The sequence below is a fragment of the Centrocercus urophasianus genome, unplaced genomic scaffold, assembly GCF_019232065.1.
Source record: "Centrocercus urophasianus isolate 14NV4802_14NV808 unplaced genomic scaffold, USGS_Curo_1.0 seq_37, whole genome shotgun sequence".
NCBI classification, from domain to species: Eukaryota; Metazoa; Chordata; class Aves; order Galliformes; family Phasianidae; genus Centrocercus; species Centrocercus urophasianus.
In genome coordinates, this window is record NW_024884944.1 from 4,022,053 (window position 1) to 4,036,513 (window position 14,461).

The window sequence follows — 14,461 nt, forward strand, 5'->3', positions numbered from 1 at the left end:
CAAAATGGAGAGAGCAGATTCCTCCCCTGCAACAAACACAGCTGGGTTAGCACTCACCTCCCTGCAGCCACATCCATGGGTTGATGTCATTTTCTGGAGATGCTCAGGAGCTTTATGGGGTGCAAGATGGGCTTCCAGCTGCTGCTACCCTCACATTCCTTCATACCCACTCCTGGTAACAAGAGGATGGAATCCCAAGGTCCCCTGGGATGCCAAAATGTGCTGATGAATCCCTTGGCTTCAGCCCCTGGCATTATCAATGAGAAAGCCATTTATCCTCCATGCGCAGCACCGTCAGAGCTCTTGGTTCATTTCTTTCATCACCTTGAGTGCATCGAGGCCTGGGACTCTATTTAAAAATCTATTTGAGCACTGGTTCAAAGGTTTCACAGCATCTCGGTGAGGTTTTGTAGGCTGTGCCCATTAACTTCCCTGCAGCCCTCAACATCTTTTGCTGTTACTACTTGATAGAAAACCAAAACGAAGGCAGCGGATTGAGATCAGTTTTCAAACAAGCTCTGTGTGCACTGCAAGGGTCCTTGGGGCTGATCCTTCCTCAGCAGGCAGCAGCAAACAAAGGCATTCGGGCTCTTTGATGAGGAAGGGCTCTCATGATGCTTTTAGATGCCGGACATCTTCACATCGGTGTTGATGCTGTGCAGATGTTTTACTGCAGGGTCAGGAGGAAAGAGGAGGGAGAAAGCACTTCTACTACACTGAGCAGCTGCACAGAGAGCTCTGGGCTGTGCTTGGTGCAACACAGCCCCACTGACTGCATGCTCCAGCCTTGGCTGCCAGAACCAGCATGGGTTTACTGCTTGGAGCAAAGCTGTGCTGCAACACAGGTGGAAGTCAGCAAGCAGATGAGCTCTGTTTGCATCAGGTTCTCCTGGCCCCGCTGTTGTTGATGTTGGCCAGCACCTCTCATTGCAGATACCTGGTTGCAGAAGGCAGAGGACAGTTTTATTTTAAATGTGATAGACAGGGTGCAGCAGGTGTTGCTGACCACATCACCCCACATCACACTGCGCTTCCCAGCAGGGCTCTGGAGGAGCATTTTGATTCATTCAAAGCAGCCAATGCGTTCTGAGCAGGTAGTAGCATTGAACCCAGGCTGGGAAGCACAAGAGCAAGGCAGGACCATGAGGACTTGCTGCTGTTGGTGGGGTTGGGGTGCCGTGCTCCAGCACGAGGCAGCTGTCACACAGCCAAGCTCACACGATGGAGCCCCAGCACTGCTCCACAGCTCCGGGAAGGTTTCTCATTTCTGGGCTGGGCTTCTCTTTTGGCTGCTTTGTTTACAGGGGAATAAGTGACACAATCTTCTGACTTGGGAGGGAGGAAAGGGGCTGATCGCATCTTCGCTGCTGCTGCAATCAGCATGGCCAATTCCCAGGACAGGGAGCAGCATGGTGGGGTAACAGATGATTAACATGATCTAGGGGAGCAGCACTGAGCACACCATAAACCCCATCACATCCCAGTTTTTCAGCCCTCTCCTTCCTCCCTTTCTCTCAATGCTTCCCAGAGCCCATTGCTATGGGCAGGCACACAGCAGCTGCAACTTCCTCCCTTCCTGTTCTCTGTGCGGCACGCTGACTTGCTCAGTATCCCTTATTCCTTGTGGCACCCCTTCGTCTGCAGCTCCCTGCTCTGCTTCTCCCTGTATTTCACACCTCGTGTCCTTATTTGCTTAGTTTTGGTAGGCCAGCTCTATGGGATGAGGAGTGAGCGTGGGAGAAAAAAGCCCAGGTATGAAATACTCTGAGTGGGGAAAATTGCCACGTTTGCTAATGCTGCAAAGGAGGCAGCCTTTTCTCAAGCCCTGGGGTGGATATGTAGGCAATAAAGAAGAAAAAAAACCACTAGAAGCGAGAGCCGCCAAGCTGACAGCCCCAGCAAGCTGAAACCTGCCTGGCAAGGAGGTTTATTCTGGAGCAGGAAGGGGCAGGTTCCCAGCCCAACCAGCTCAACGTAGGTCCTTTCTCATGGTATGGAAGCCCCAGGTTTCCAAGGAGAGCCATATCTGGAAAGGAGCTCAGCCCCCAAACCTGCACCATCATCACTTTGGGCTGCTCCACTGAGAGCTGCTGCTCTGCCCACTTGGCAGCGCATGCCCAGCTCACCAGTTCCTCTCTGCAATTCATGGCTCCCAGAGCTCACCTGGCTCCCAGCTGGAGCTGCAGCATGGCTGATCTGCAGTGACAGCATAAGAGCAAGTTCCTTCCAGCACTGTGCCAGGCCTCCTTGTGCTCTGCTGCAGAAAACCCACTAGAAAAGGAAGCAGAGAGGAAGCCTTGTTCATGGGCCCTGCTGCATTTTTCCCCTGTGCAACCCTGAGCATCACCCCCACCAAGCTTTGCTCCTTGGCTCCTGCACCAAAGTCACCACGTTTCGCCCTCGAAGCTGCAGGAGGGAAAAGCAATGGTTCCTCTCCACTAAATCACCTCTTGAGCTTAGGGGGCTGGGAGCCAGCCAGCACAGCCCTGTGCCTATGATGTGCATGGCCCGGTAGGTCCCATGCCATAAGGACTCACCCCATGGCCCTGCTTGCTTCCCTGCTGCCATTTGACTGAAGCTGCATTTTTGGGGCGAGTCAGAGCAGGCAGCTGGTGCTGGTCAGACCGGCTCTGGGCACGCTGGGAGAGATGAAGATGTTGGCTGTGGCTGGGACTGGAGACGTGCTGCAGCTTGCTGCTGCTCCCTCACAGGGCTTTGAGCTTAGGAGATGTCTTCCTGCAGTGAAACGGTGCCAGAGGGAAGCAGAGATGGAAAAAGGGGAATGGCAGAAACAGGTGGTTCTGGCTTACGAGAATGAACCTGCTGCAGCATGAGTGCAGGGCTGGAGGTGTGGGGTGACCAAGCACCCCCAGCAATGGCAGAGCTGGGCATTTCATGGTAGCCAATAAGAGCAGCAGAGGAAGAGGAGGACATGGGGCTCCTTGCACCTGTGGCTGAGGATTCTCTCCATCACATCAATCACAGCATTCTTATGAGGTGATGAGAAAGAATAGGATTGTTTCCCTTTCTCCACTCCCCTCTCCTCCATCCAGCTCCTTCTCCATCTTCAAGCCCTTTTCCCAACCCCTTCCCCTTCCATGCCTCCCCTCTCATCCCTTTGTCTTTCCCTTTTCCTCCCCCCGACTTCCTACATGTCTGCAGGATGCCTTTGCCCAGACACAACAGAAGCTGAAGGGCAAGACTGGAACTCCTCTAGATGCAATCTCCATTTTGCTCAAGGATCATTAATTACCTTGATGATTAAATACAATTAAAGATCCGTAAGACCTTTCTGATATCAGAGCCATTAGCAAGGGCAGCTTTTAGGAACCTTCACCAGCAGTAAAACAAAAGGAGGAGACAGACCAGTAAATCAGGGAATCCCAATTAAAATCCGTGCTTAGCTCATTAACCTAATTATGCATTGTGTTGTGCTTGCCTGAGCTCCGCTGGGGGAAGCGGTGGGGGCAGCTGCCCATGTGTTAGCCCAGCGAGGATGCTTGTGCTGGATTGGAGAGAAAAACATGGCTTTTAAGGGGGGGATTTGTAGCTGTGCAAGCCAGAAATATTTGTACTGAGCCCTGAAATGCAGTGGTGCAGCACGCACTTCCCCTAACGTCCTTGCCACAGCACTGGGACCAAAGGACACCAGATGGCACCAGGATGTCCCCATCACTTGGCTATGGGGGATCCAACGGCTGCAGCCACAAGCATCTGCCCTGGGGTCTGATGTGAGCTCCCATCTGGGGTTATTGGAGCAGGAGGGGCAGGAGCAGAGCCCAGAGACCCTGTCCACCCCCAGAGCAAGGGAAGGCAGCAGAAACCTGCTGAATCCAGGTGACTCACAGACCTGCACCTTTTCCACACCAAAGTCTGAGGGTTGGATCCCGCAGTGCACAGCTGCATCCAGCGTGCCCAGCAGCCTACGTGTCGGTGCTCCAAGGGCCAGGAGGAGGAAGCAGGTTCCAGCATGTCCTGCCCAGAACCAGCCCAAGCTGTTCCAGCAAGTCAGAGCTCGATGGGCTCGGGGTGCGGCTCCTTGCATGGAGGAGAAGGAGAATGGGAGCCCCTGGATCCCGTGGGAGAGAGCAGGGAAGGAGGCACGAAGCCCAGGGCGGCATGGGGACAGATAGAGGTGTGAGCAACCTGCTGGGGGTACAGTGGGACATGAGTTGTAGGGGGCCAGGTGCTGTGCTGAACTCTAAGCACGGCACGTGGTCCAGCAGTGCCCCTTTTGGGGATGACACAACCCATGGGGTCTTGGAAATCTGGAACTTGGAGGAGGTGGGCTCTGCCCTCTGCGATGCTAAGGATGGAAAAGCAACAGCTTCAGCTCCTGCTGAAGTCACAGGTCTTGCTTAGGGTGCAGTTGCCCTGCTTTGGGGACACAGGCATTGCCCCAACCCAACCCACTGCCATAAAGCTGTGGTCAGCCCTCACAGAGGAATTTAATCTAGCCCAAGATCAGCAGGCAGCCTTCTGCAGGCATCCCAGCCCCGCTTGCTTTACACATTGACCATTCTTCAGCTGGTGCTCTGCTGCCAGGTAATTAAAATGGCTTCGCCCTGCAGCCCAACAGCTGCCTGCAGATAGCTTGCCTTCCTGCCCAAGGGACCCTTACCTCATCGTCTGGTCCGGAGCGCTCGTTAGCTGCAAGGCAAGTCTGGAGGATGCAAGGATTTCATGGAACAGAGCGAAGGCAAAATCTCAAATCTGCCTGCCTTTTTCTGGTTTCCTAGAATGAGGACAATGGAAGGAAAAGGAATATGAGATAAGAGAGGAAACAAAAAAAAAACAAAACAAAACAAAAAACAACACAGATCCTAGCTAAAAGGATGTGGAAGAGCAGAGCATTTGCAGTGGGAGAGGTTGGAGTATTTCTCAGTTATGCCGAGTGCATTGGGAGCATTCCCAGAGCAAACAGTGCAATTAGTTTGGATTTACACTGTGCCAGTGAGATGTCAGCCCCCCAGGCCCCATGCAGGCTGGCCCATGAGCTGTTCCTTCCCTATGGGATGCAGGAAGAGACACACTCACTGCTCTGAGATCACTGTAAACTTCCTCTCGGGCTCCTATTGCTGCCCCAGTCCTTCCCTTGGCACTGGGAGCAGCCGCAGGGATGGGATCAGGCTGGCCTTTCAGGTTGCCTTCAGCCCTGCAAAGAAGCAGCTATTCTCCAGTTCAGGGGTGTCATTTCCTTCTGATGAGCTGTTTCCTGAGGAAGGTGTCACACCCCTAAATGAAGCCCTTTCCTTTCCCTTTGGGGCGCAGCATTCCCATCCTCTTGAGCTGTTTCCATCACCTGTGGGCTGGATACTCACTGTGCTGTTGATCTGCTGGAGGTTCAGCCCCAAGGATCTGTTCCTCCTGTCACGGACTGAAAGAGCAAAGCTCCAGGGCTGCTGCCCCACCAGAACCAGGAAAACACTCCGTTCTGAGGCTTAAGGAAAGGTTTTATCTGTGGGGTACCCAGGCAGGGCACAAGGCTATGCCTTGAAGCTCTGTTCCCCTCGTTTGGATCAACCAGTCTGCTGAGCACGAGTCCTCCAGTGAAGCGGCCATTTCTCAGTGCCCAGCCTCACTTCTAATTAGCAAGTTGATCTGTTTCTGCCCAACACCATGCTGTGCCAGGAGGACGTGTCCTGTGCTGCTCTCTGCATCCCCATCCCCACAACTGGGATCTCTCTTCCAAACTTTGCCTCCTTTCCCTTTTAGCACAGACAGGAATCTGCTGCCTGTGGGGCTCCCACCCTTATCTGAAGGGTGACCCTCTGAACTCTCTGACACACACTAATAGGAGTTAATGACACTTATCTGGAAACTTATCTTTCTCTCCCTGCCTGCCCCACTGAAGCATTCCTGTATCTCACAGCTAGAACCACTCGTGGCATCCAGATGACACGAGCACTCCTTCCCTGATGGGAGAAATGCAGTTCAGTCAAACTAAGCAGCCCTCTTTGATCCCCTTCCCCTAGCTTCTTCTTTTTTTCCTTTCCTTTTTTTAAAGATTTCATTTGCATTCATTCAGTACTCATCTGGTTATTTCTGGAAGCCTCTCCACTACTATTCTGGTCACTTTACACGGAACTGAGGATGGGACTTTTTGTCCTCTCTCTCTGTGCACTATTTATATCCTTCCATCTGTCTCCTTAGGTACTCGAGCATCCAGCTGTGTTATATCTATCACCTTGGCAATAGCAACAAGTGAGGATGTTTCTTCACAGCTGTTAGCTCCCACAGCGGCTGCTCTAGAGCAGGGGTGGCAAACAAGGGACACCCCAACTGCTGTGCAGTTTTCAGCCCTGCTGCCATACCAGCAGGTTGTGAAAGCACCAAGGGCAGCCTGGCTGGTTTCACCCCATCCCTTTGCAGAGATGTTCTCATTTCCTGTGGGTTCATTCTGTACTGCTTCTCCTTCCCTTACCTCTCATTTACATGGTGGTCACACAGTGGTCCGCAGCCATTGAGGGACCTGTGTCGGTACATCCATGGCCACATCCCACCTGCAAGTCACAGAATCATATCTTAGAATGGCCTGGGTTGGAAAGGACCACAGTGATCATCTAGTTTCGACCCCCTGCTGTGTGCAGGGTCACCAACCAGCAGACCAGGCTGCCCAGAGCCACATCCAGCCTGGCCTTGAATGCCTGCAGGGATGGGGCATCCACAGCCTCCTTGGGCAACCTGTGCCAGTTCTGTTTCTTCCTTTGTTTTGGCTGTACACCTTGGGTCACCAGGATCACACAAAGAGTTCCTGGCAGCAAGGTGCCTAGCATGTTTATCTACCCAAACAGTTCTCTGCAGGAACTATGCCCATATTGTCGTGTCTGCTAAGAAACCTTATAGTCTGCTTTGTGTTATTGCTCTTCCCCCCACTCCATCTGAAAAGAACATGCGTTCTCTCCAACAGCCTGAAGGGTAACTGTTAGCAAGTGGGAAGACACAAACAGCAGACGGAGGAGGAGGTGGGCATGGTGGGCAGGTGGAGGGTGGGAGCAGATCCGTCTGTCAGCTCCAAGAAGAGGATGGGGAGCACAGAGATGCACTGCACAGCCCCAAATAGCTCCCAACCAAGGGATGGAGAGGGATGGGATGCTGACAGCAGGCCCAAGCGGGGAGATGCACCAGCAAGGAGGAACAGCTTGCTCTTTGGGCTCAAGAGCTCTTGGAGAGTTTGGCCATGGAGATGACTGCGTGTTTCTGCTTGGAAGCAAACTGACATTTAGAGAACTTGCACAGAAACAAAATTTCAAAAGACAGCATTGGCCTGGCTTTATCCAAAGAGTCCCATTGCCTTACAGCCAAAGCATTTGGTTTCGGTTGCAGCTCCGCTCGGGGTTGTGCTGTGTTCCCTTTGGAAGAAGTGAGAATACAGAGGAAGTCATTCTAAAATAAATCTGAGACTTCAAATGTAAATAATAAAAAGAGAACTTGATTTAAAGCGGGCAAAATGAACACCACAAAAAAAAAAAAAAAAAGGAAACATTCTGTTCCAAGGTTAGCACAAACCATTTCAACCTTATCTGCGGGCCTTTCTGTTTTGTAAATTGAGTTTTGTCAAAATCAGCACGTTCCAGTGGATAGTTTTGGCTTGGACCAAATGGCACTTTCAATCAGAACAGCATGCTGCGTCGGGAAATTTTCCACTAGGTTTGGTTCCCCCTCCCATCATACTTGCCATTTTTGTGGCAACTTTGTCAGCCCCCCTGTTTCAGCTTGGACCTGATGTCCCAGGGGAGCAGCCAACCCCTGGAACAGCCCAGGATGAATCGATGGGGTTCTCTATGCGAGGATGGAAATTTGGAGCCTGCTGCTCCCATCTGAGCACAGCTTGTTGCGTGCAGGAAGGAAGCAGGGAGCCCAGCATTGATGCAGTTACAACAGCAGTCAATGTAGTAGCTATGAAAGTCAATGAAATGAGCCAATTAGGGCCAACTGAGCTATTTAACCCTCCATCTCTGGGCATGGTTTCTCCACTCTGAGGCTGGAAATGGGATGTTGACTCCTGCCTTGCCCTATCTTGTTGCCTGTTAATAGATCTTTATAGGGAAGCGATTGGTTTTTGGTTCTGGCTTGTCTGTATCATAAACCTAGACATTGGGAACAGTGGGATTTAGAGGCAGTACGTGACTGAAGTGTGCCATCAAGATTCAAGTAGCTTGTAGCTGCCCACAGCTCCTGTCACAGTTGCTGATATCCCTTAGAGCCTTCCTGCTCTAACACCCCCAGCCTGGGGGAAAAAACAGTGATACTGAACCTCCTCTATTTGCATGCTGAGCCCCCAGCCCAGCCTGCACAGCAGCGACCCAGCGTAGGACTTGCTGACACATCCATGGGACTGTGGGTGATGCTGAGATGCCTGGAGGATGCACATGCAGGGATAACTTTGTGCCATAAGGATCCCCCATTAGTCACTCAGAGCACTTCAAACCACCTCCTCAAGGGCATTCAGATCAAATTCCCCTGGATGCTCCATCCCAGCCCAGGTCCACCCTGGGGCTGCCTGCAAGCACAAAGCCACCTTGTCTATGGAAGGGACAATAAAGCATGAGAAAGTCCCTAGATTTTCTTCCCAGAAGTTTTCTGGCCTCTCCCCTTGCACTACAATCACTAAGAACATAAAATTCAGAAGTCAGAGTTCCCAGTTACCACTGCTTTCCCCAGAATAGGTGAGCTTTGTCCTGGAGAGGTGGGACCAAATGGAGATGTGATGCAGCCCCTGCGCTGTAAGCCCCTCCCTGCAGGATCCTCTTTGGCCCAAGTCCCTTTGAACTGCTGTTTCTCCTGCCCTGAGCATGGATATAACTGTGTTGGTCTCCCTTAACCCCACCAGCAAACAGGCTGCTGCCCCACACCTCCCATAGAGATGAGGATTTTGACCCCCCCGTGGGGGGCCTGACCCTCACTCCTGCTGATGCTGTGATTGAGGTCAGCATAGGCTGCCCTATGGGTGGTCCTGTTGCTTGTTTGCAGCCCTGAGGCTCACAGATCCCATCTCCCCGCAGCCACTGCTGGCTTTGAGCCCAAGGGTTCCCATCCTCAAGCTGTGTTTTGGTAACTTCAGCATAGCTGCTAACGTGGATCATGTTTAGCTTCTCTTCCAGGCTCCGTCAGCAGGCTTGCTTCTTCATCACCCCATGCCTCAGTTTCCCCAGCCATAAAGATAAGGGCAACCTTTTCTATTTAGGGCTGCAAGGCATCACTACAGTGCCTGCATGCTGCTTCCTTAGGTGAGAATCATCACCCCAATATGCAGAGCCCCACATCTCACCCAAGCCATGCCGGTGAGATTGCCTGGGTGGCCTTGGGCACATTTCTTTGTCATTCAGCACCTCTGATTTCCCCATCCCTGAAAGCAGAGGTAATAATACTTACCTGCCTCTGGGATGTGTGAGGATTAATTAGTTACCTTCTGAAAAGCCCTTTGAAGACTCAGCGCTTTCCATAAACACGCAGACCGACTCCTGCAGGCAGGCGCAGGTAGGACTGAGGCAGGGTGCCCATGTGCTGCAGAGATCACCAAGCTGGAAGAGGACAGGAATATGTAAAGTGAATTTCCTGCACAGAGTTTGATAACAAAGCTGAGCAGCAGGCTGAAAGTCAGGCTGGAGCACTGTGTGTTACGGATGTTGTTCTTTCCAGACTTGAGATTTCTGAGTCTTTTCCACTCTCATGGAGAAAAACCTCTAAAGGAAGAGGAAACCCATCATGAGGGAGCAGAGGCAGCATCAGGGTGCCCATCCCTGCTGTTTGGTGGGTGCCATGCCACGTTGGTGGCCAAGATTACTCCTGGTTGCCAGTTCTGATGGGGTAGGAGCCATCAGAACTTCTGTTTTCCTTCTGGTCACAAAACAATGTTAATTGTTTCTATCTTTGGACAAATTATAGCAGCACAGAGCATGGCATTCCCACTTGAAACAGTAGAAAATGTTTCTCTTAACTTAAGGAGCTCATGAAATTGCCAGCAGTGCACGACAGACCCCAAGGACAAGACAAGAAGAAAGCAAAGACCGCAGCCAGAAAGCTGTGATTGGTTAGCAAGTCTTTAAACTATAGAAAAATGAGAATCTTCATCTTCTCCACAAAAATCCCAGGCTTGGTCACCACCGATGTGGTTTGGCACGAGGCTGTCACCACATCTTGGGCATTAGAGCAAAGAGTTTGCCTCTATTGGTAATTCCCTGGGAGCCCAATGGTAGAAGGGCCTTGAATTGAGACAGGACAGAGGGAATGAGGGCGGTGAGGCCGGCAGGGGCAGCAGCTCCTCATCACACCTGAGTCAGCAGAGTTTCGGCTTTGTCGCGTTCCCATCGGGATGAAGGTTGAGTCACTGCAGCCGAGCCCTGAATGCTCCTGTTTCCTATTCCTGCTCTGTGCTGGCAGCCTGGGGAGGGAAGCATTGGATGCTTTCTTCCTGTGCCATCGAGTTTTATTTTTGTTTTTACTGAATCTCTTCAGACTCCAGTTCCTTCGTTTCGGAAATGAGGCTTGTTATGGGTTGCTATCTTGATCCCCTCTTCACAGCTCTTCATTAAGTCTCTCCTCAGCACCTGGGGAGCTCCAATAGGGAGAATATTTAGCCCTGGACTAGGGCTTTTGGAGCGACAAAGTAATGCAGAAATCCAAGGGAGAATCAAAGCAGAAAAAGTATCCACATACACAGGGCATGGTGAGGATGGGTCGATGGTTGGATTAGATGACATTGGTGGTCCAACCTTAATGAATCCACCTATTTGGGGCTCAGCCCATCAGCAAAAGGTCTCAGGACATTCCCAGCTGAATTACCTTCCTCTTACTCTGTGCCTCTTCCCCATCCCTCCACATTTTATTTTCCTGTACTGCTTTTTCCTGCCCTCCCTCCCCACCCAAGCTCTGAATTAGCACTGGCTATGAATCCAGCCCCATCTCAAGCCATCAGACATGCCCAGGTACTTTCCCTCTTGCTTACAGAGATACAGAACACAGGAGAACTTCTGTTTTTTTTTTTTCCCCTCACTCATGAGCAAAGTTCCCAGCAAAGAAATGACTCTGTGTAACACAGGGCTTTGAGGTATTGCTCTTTGGCCACCTACCTGCTTTTCCCAGTGCAGAACTGTGGTCCTGAGTGCATTCAAAATGAACTAGTGGCTAGGAAATGCACAGGCACTGGGTTGTAATGGTGTTGGGATGATACAAGAAGGATGGAAATAATGGGTAGGGCTGAAACCTGGAGAAGACAAATTGAGGAAATAAGCCCTGCAGAGCAGCTTGAGGGGCTCCTTGGTGATGGAGACCAGCTGGCTTAAAGGAAGGAAACACAACCTGCTGTGATAAGTCACATAAAGCCACAAGGAAAAGGAGATGGGAGTCCCACACACTGGAAGGGCACACAGTGGGAAAAGAGCTGAAGCGAGGTCCAGCCCAAAGGCCTGGAGGGACAGGGTGCACAGCGAGCAGCCAAGTGCTGGGGCACAGCAGGCAGAGGCAGCCTGGTGCTCAGGTGTGGGAACCAGCAGCCTCACCAGGGATTAGCCGACGTGCCAGCGGGGCGGGATGCTGGGATGCTGGGAGCAGACTGCTCCACCGTGACTGAGAGCCTTTGTGCTTTGTTGCTGAGCACGGGATTTCGTGGCTTTATTGCAGGAAGGCCTTTCCCAGTGCTGTGTCAGCACTCGCAGCCAGAGCCCTGCTCTGCCAGCCTCCCTGCTCCTGCCACAGGGCATGTTCCCCTCCCCTTGACTTGAGGGTGAAGCAAAGCAGCTGTGTGAAAGTCAGAGAGGAGCAAGCAATGAGGGAATGCCAGGAGCAAAGAGGCATGGCTGTTCCCTTCCCACTCTTCAGGTTCACAGCCCTTCTAGAGAGCTGGAACTGGGCTGTTTGCGAGGTGGAAGCACAGACAGCAAGAGCTAGTAGTCTGGTGTTCAGCTCTGCTGTTTGATCTGTGGCTGCTCTCGCCCTGTCATCTGCTTCTCTTTCATCTCTCTCTATGAAGAACACCTAGGACAACCTTGGCTTTGGTCTCAGTGAGGGCCTTTGTGATGGCTCAATGAGCAGACTTCCCAAACCTTCACAGAACGAGGGCAGCATCCATGGAGCAGACCCTCTGGGAAGGATCTTTCATTCAAGTGGACCCTGAGGCTGCTTTGCATTCTATTTCTCCAAAGAGGAGATGCTGCATGGGCAGGAGAAGGCAACCCTTCTTTATCCCAAAGCAGCTCCCCATCCTGTCCCAGCTGGCTAGAAAGGCTCACTCAGTACAGTGCATTGACTGGTCCTCAGATAGAAATATTCCCACTGCTACAATGCACTGGTGCCAGATAAGAACCAGTGACCTAGAGAACAGAGCCCTGCATTTCCTATTTGGATAGAGCCAGCTGGGCCATTGTAGGGCTGCTACCTCCTGTCAGAGCTCATTGAGCTCTTGGCTGGGGGAAGGGATGCTTGCAGTTCTTGCAACACAGTGCCACCTCCAAGCTTCAACTTCCACATGCAGCATTGCCACCTGCAGCTGCCCTCTGATCTGCAGCCCCATCCCCTATGTTCTGGGAAGGCAGCCTTCCCCTCCTGTTCCCTTTGAGAGTCACTGGGGGCTAAGGTGAATCAGAGCATGACAAAGACTTCCAGTAAAAGTGTGCTGCTGCAGGAAGCAGAGGCCATGAGTCAAAGGCAGCACTCCTTCCCAGCGGGCTGCAGGCACTGACTAAGCAGGGTGAGGCAAGCACTGCTCTGAGTGCCTGGCAATCCATACCAACTCTCTCCTTGGTAAGAAGCAAGGTATTAACCTCAACACCTCAGCCAAGCACCACTTCAAACCTTTGCATCCTGCCACCTGAAATTCCCCTCCCAGGATTTGGGATCCTCTTTCCCATGTCTCACCCTGCTTAACACACCTGTGGTGTTCCCTTGGGCTGCTGGAGGCTGATTGCATTCTGCCCTGGGAAGGCTTCATTTCAAGCCTTGATCTCCATGTAAAAATAGGAAGGGATTGAAATAGGAATTCAGAAATACCAGGAGGAGAAAAAAATGGGGAAAAAAAAAAGCCAAACACAAAGCTCACCAATTGCTAAAAAGCTCCATCCCATTTCTCCTTCCACAAAGAGTTCCTGGATATCTTCTTGAAGCGCCTTTGCCTAAAAGCATGCAAACCCAAGGCCAGAACAGTGCCTCTTTTAGAGCTCACAGTGCAAGGAACCAACTGAGAATGAGGTGCTTGGTGCAAGGTCTTTTATAGGTGGGAGCATGATGCATTGCTTTGCCCTTTAATGAGGTCCAGCTGCTGTGACCTCCACATCCCCTTCAGTTCTAAGTGATGTGAAGTCTATTAGGACTCATTCCTCTGACATTTGCTTCAGCTGTGAGATTGCCCCAGCAAAGGGCGGCTCAGCACAGTGCTGCCAAGGGCTGTTTCAGTGCCCTTGGGGTGAGATGAGTATCAGGGAACAGGAGAGAGAAATCGGTGAGACACCTTGCAGAGGCAAGGTTGTGCAAAGCAGAGTGGAGTTCACATGGTGCTTAACAAAGAGGCATTGATCGAAAGCTCATTGTGACAGAGCACAGTGCTTGGAGATCATTTCCAGAGCTTTCTCTATGGGGAAGGGCAAGAACCAGATCCCACGCTTGCAAAATCTGCTGCCTTTGATGGGTTGATGGTCAGACTAGATCTTAGTGGTCTTTCCCAAGCTTAATGATTCTAAGATTTTAGGCACTGGAGCATTCTGCAAAGCCTGGAGGGTCAGCAGGCTATTTGCACATCACACCCAGGGTGCCCAGCCCCACATAAGGCACCCTGAGCCCTGCACAGGGCCCCTAAGGCCTGGCATGACCCAGTGACTATCTGGGCTTGGGATCGTGGGGAAAGGCACCAGCACAAACCACTTCAGAAGCCAAGGTGGAGGAGTAGCATCCCAGAGGTCTCTGCTAATGACTGCTTGGCACCAACATGTCTTTGGCTCTCAGCTGGGCTTTTTCTACCTTGAAAACAACAACAACAACAACAACACAAGCAACGACAACAACAACCAAAAAGTAAAATAAAACAATGAGTAAACTGCAACTCAGCAAGCTTCAGCCTACACAGTTCACCACTGATGTGCCGCTGCCCCGGGAGCCGTCGGGGTGGATCGGTGGGCACTGCAATGCAGGGTGTATCCCAAAGCTTTTCCTCTGCCATGTCGACCACACGCAACACTCAGCAAAGCAGCAGCAAGGTGCACGTGCACACACACACACACACCTCCTGCTTAATATGTCCAAGCCTCTCCGCAGGCTGATTGCTGATGTTATTTTCTCCTCCTCGCCCTGGCTTGCACGCTCGCTGCCATCAATAAGCGATGCGTTTGCCCTTATGAATTATTGAGTGTGTAACAGGGCCGGCCCGGCTCAGTCACCTTGCAAACCAATGCTCCCACAAGCATGGCAGCAGCCAGTTTGCCCTCTGGCTCCTGATGGAGAGCACGGGATGCTGATCCAGCACCTTGCAAAA